Here is a 4,803-nt window from a genome sequence, read left to right as displayed (position 1 = left end):
CCTGCTGCTTCACCTACTCTTCATGGGAACGAGTAGAGGCTCTATGTCTTCAAACCTTTTTGGTCCTTACTGACAAAAGGGGGAGAAGCATATGAGTTTAATAGTCTTCAAGCGGGTCCATATGGGCGGGTGCTTCATATTTTGCTTCGTGTTTACAACTCTCATTTTGATACATTTGGTTCTTTGAGTTGTAACACTTAAACTCGATGGTCGTCTGCTACCTATTTTCCATTTTGTGATGCGATGATAAATTCTGCATGTGCGACGATAAATTCCACACTTAGATCATTTTGCGGACGTCCATTTACCATTATGCATGTCATTATCTTCACATACCTTCACATGCATAGTGGATTGTCATCATAAGTTGAAGAGGATCTCCACAAGCACAACCTGCCATGTGCATTTGCATTCCAAAAGCAAACTACTTATATGCACATCTTCAGTGGGAGTCCTTGCAACTTATGAAGACAATTCCTTATCCTTTACAATTTCACATATTATATTCCCCGTTGAAAACTTCAACTAGTTTGTCATCAATCACCAAAAAGGGGGAGATTGTATGTGCATCTAGTACCACCCCTAGTTGGTTTTGGAGTATTGACGACAAACCTAGTTGAGGGACTAATGTGTTTGTGAGAATTGCAGGATAACACAGGTAGAAGTCCCTCATTGATTCGGTTTTCCTACCAGAGATGACCCCTCAAATGTATGAAGACATTGATGTCAAAGGTGGTATATGAAGATATTCACATTGAACACTATGACAAGAGAAGACATCGCATGAAGCCTATGGAGCTCGAAGACTTAGATCTTTCGTAGTTCTTTTTCTTCTTTGTTGAGTCATCGGAACCACCATACTGTTAAGTGGGGTCCAAGAGAACTAGTCAGAATGACTGAAGTGATGCTTAACAAAAACCTATGTCTTCGAGTGAAGACTATGAGAGCGAATCTTGTCCAGAATCGGACAAGTCAGCTTTGCTTGTAGCCCAAGTAAAGTTGGCGTGTGAGTTTGAAATCTAACCGTTGGAACACGTGTCAGTTCCTTAGTGACCCAGGGTCATTTCGGACAAATAAGGTCGGGTTGCCTAGTGGCTATAAATAGCCCACCCCCTACAACCATAAACGGTTGGCTGCTCAGAGTTAGTGTACGGCTTTTGTCGTTTAAGAGCAACCCACCTCGAAGCCTTTGAGAGAGAATTCCTTGCTAGGATAAAGCCCTAACCACCCAAAGCCAAAGAGAATTAGGCATCACTTAAGTCTTCTTGTCTGTGTGATCTGAAGACTTATTACACTTGAGGACTGTGAATCCTCCAGCCAGTTAGGCGTCGCGTTCTGAGCATCCAAGAGACATTGTGGATCGCCGGTGAACGAAGTCTGTGAAGATTTGGGAGTCTACCTTGAAGACTTACCAGAGTGATTGGGCGAGGTCTGTGTGAGCTTAGCTCAAGGGGAATACGGTGAGGACTGGGTGTCCTGAGCTGCGTGTTCAGGACTGGGTGTCCGGGACTGTGTGTCCTCAGGTTTAAATACCTAGCCACCCTAACCAGACGTATAGTTTTCATGGAAACTGGAACTGGTCCAACACATCATTATCTTCAACGAGTCACTGGTTTCATCCTTCCCTTCTCTTTACGTACTGTTACTCCTTGTGAAGTCATTGTATGATTGCACTATCTTTTATCTTCACCGAGTGACTGCGTGTTCTGTTTGGCTTCATAATATCTTCCTACCTGATCCTTACTACATTGCTGCTATTAGTCATTGTGCTTTCACTCTATTGAATACTTGACTATGGCTTGCCTAGTGTAGTCTACCTTCCGCTGCAGGGTAATAGGTTTATTTCTATCGTTTTTCTTCATAACTTCCACGTTTTGAAGACTTCCATAAAAATCGCCTATTCACCCCCCCTCTAGTCGATATAACGCACTTTCAATTGGTATCAGAGCAAGGTACTCCCTTGTTCTGTGTGATTCGGTTTAACCACCTAGAGTTTTAGCTATGTCGACTGCAGGGATAATCAAAGTCTCCGCTGCGTGCCCTGTCTTCGATGGAACTGAATATCCCTACTGGAAGAATAAGATGCGCATGCATCTTGAAGCCATTGACGTCGACCTATGGTATGTCGTCAAGAACGGCATTCCCAAGGCTGGAGAAGGTGTCATTGCTGCTGACGTCAAGAAGTTCGTTCAACTGGACTCTACTGCCAAGAATATTATCTGTGGTCATCTGACCAAAGGACAGTATGGCCGCGTGAGTGCTTTGGAAACATCTAAGCTAGTCTGGGACTGGCTCTCTAAGGTCAACGAAGGCGTCTCAACCCAGAGAGATCAGAGAATCAGTGTCCTTCGCAACCTCTTCAACCGCTTCAAGAGAAATGACAATGAGAATGTCCAGCTCACATTTGATCGACTCACTGACATCACGAATGAGCTTCAAGCCCTTGGCGCTACTGAGATCACCAAGCATGAAGTCGTCAAGACACTACTGAGATCACTTGACAGATCGTTTGACACCCTAGCCCTGATGATTCAAGAACGTCCTGATTTCAAGACACTCGATCCGTCTGACATACTTGAGAGGCTCAACACACATGAGTGTCAGCTTTCTGAGAAAAGAGATATCTACGGTCCTAACTATGGACGAACTCGTGCCTTGAAGACAAAAGCTGTCTCCTCATCTAAAGAAGAATCTGACAGCAGTTCTGATGATCCAGAAGACATTGGAAGGGAACTTGCTATGCTTGTGAAGAAGTTCCAAAAATTCACCAAGAAGAAAGGTTTCAGAAAGTCTTCACGATCAAGCTCAAGGAATGATGAAGCTTCTGCTCATGACTACAAGAAGAAAACATGTCACAAGTGCAAGAAACCTGGCCACTTCATCTCTGAGGGTCCTCAGTAGGACAATGAGAACAAAAAGAAGAAGAAGAGCAAGGAATATGACTCTGATGACAAGAAGAAGAAGAAATACTCAAAGTCTTCTTCCAAGTCTTCTTCAAAGTCTTCATCACACAAGAAGAGCTCATCTGGCAAGGCATGTGCGTTTGTTCGCAAAGAAATGGATTCAGAGGAGGAGTCCGCTTCTGAGGAGGCGGAGGTGGAGTCCGAGGAGGAGTCCGATTCTGGCATCGCAAGTCTGGCTACAGCATACGTTGCCAAGTCCATCTTCAACACTGAAGACAATGACCTCATCACCGACACCGATGCAAATGACAAGGACTACTCCGCTCCTACCTACTGCTTCATGGCGCGCGGTGCCAAGGTAAACACACGCACTACTCACTATCAAACATCCAGTGACGATGACTCTGATTGTGGTTCAAAACCCAGCTACAAAACACTTGCTAAAATTGCAACTGAACAACAGAAAGCCATGGAACATATTCAAAAACTGTTAGACAAAAGCGATGATCTGTTAGGTGCTGAAATGACTCGATCTGAGTCCTTAATTGAAGACATAAAAAATCTTCACGTTAAGTATGAGGAACTTGAAAGTCGCCATGAAATGCTCTCAACAACTCATGAAAAGCTTTCCTATGATTATCTTCAAAGGAAGCAAGATCTTGAGAAATTGAGAGCGGCTTATGAAGATCTTCAAAAAGAAAACGAGTCACTTCGCGCCGAACAGATCAGCTCCACTCAGGAAGGATTTGAACCACCATGTCTTAAGTGCATTGAGCGTGATAATGCTACTACTGTTGCTGAATGTTCTACTGCTGCTACTGTTGCAATATCTTCAACTGTTGATGTGGGAACTAACCCCTCTGCTGAGGATTCCACTGCTATTGCTGATGAGAATGCTAGGTTGAAGACATTGCTTGAAACAGGGATGTACAAAAGTCTTAAAGGGCATCAGACACTATGTGATGTCCTCAAAAAGTAGATCTTGAATCGAAACCCGAGGCAAGAGGGTGTTGGGTTTGTAAGGAAAATGAATATTGATGGCTCTTACTGGAAACCTGAGCAGTACCCCAAAACCACATGGGTTGCTGCAAAGGAATCTTCAACAGATCTATCCAATCTATCTAGCTTCTCTTGTGCAAACCCCATTGTCATTGATGAATCCTTTGATGCAAACTATAAACTGTTTAAGAATCAGAATGGTGAAGTGTTTGCCAGGTACATTGATACTAACTGAAGGAACGGACCACCTATGAAGAAGATCTGGGTTCTGAAAAAATGTCTGGAGAATCTTCCTGTGAATGTCATCATGACACAACACGTGAAGAAGACAAACCTCAGACCACATGCTTCATACGGTCCAAAGGCTTCATACAGACAGAGGACTCACCTGAGTCGCACTAACGCAAATGTTTTGCAGGGAAACCATACTCAGGCCTATGAATATGAGCGCGGTTCATCAAACCGCCATGTTCATAAGACCAAGAACTATTCTTTTTATTCTTATGAGTACTATTGTCCGCCTACAAGACTTTTTGCTAGGACTCCAAAGCCAAAGTTCTCAGACGCTGCACTTAGACTTATTGCTTCTAAGCCACCCTTGAAGATGTGGGTGGCTAAGAAAGCTTAACTCTCTTTTGCAGGGAAAGGTCTCCAGCAGAAAACCAAAATCGTCTGACGCTATTGCTGGGGACCTTAAACATCTTGTAGGGTGCAAGATCAAATGCCTGAATGGTCTTACTATGTACTTCGTTCCTGAATCGCTTGCTACTCTCCCTATCAGTCGTAATTTGGATCTAAGCTTTCATAACCCACTGGTTCGTCAAATGTTTTTGCTTCACAATTCTCTTCGTGAAGCCTATCCCCCTAACTACACTGTAGGGTACGACACCAGCGTCTTCAG

The sequence above is a fragment of the Triticum urartu genome, chromosome 5 (genome assembly GCF_003073215.2).
Source record: "Triticum urartu cultivar G1812 chromosome 5, Tu2.1, whole genome shotgun sequence".
NCBI lineage: Eukaryota > Viridiplantae > Streptophyta > Magnoliopsida > Poales > Poaceae > Triticum > Triticum urartu.
Note: the sequence above shows the minus strand (reverse complement) of the source record.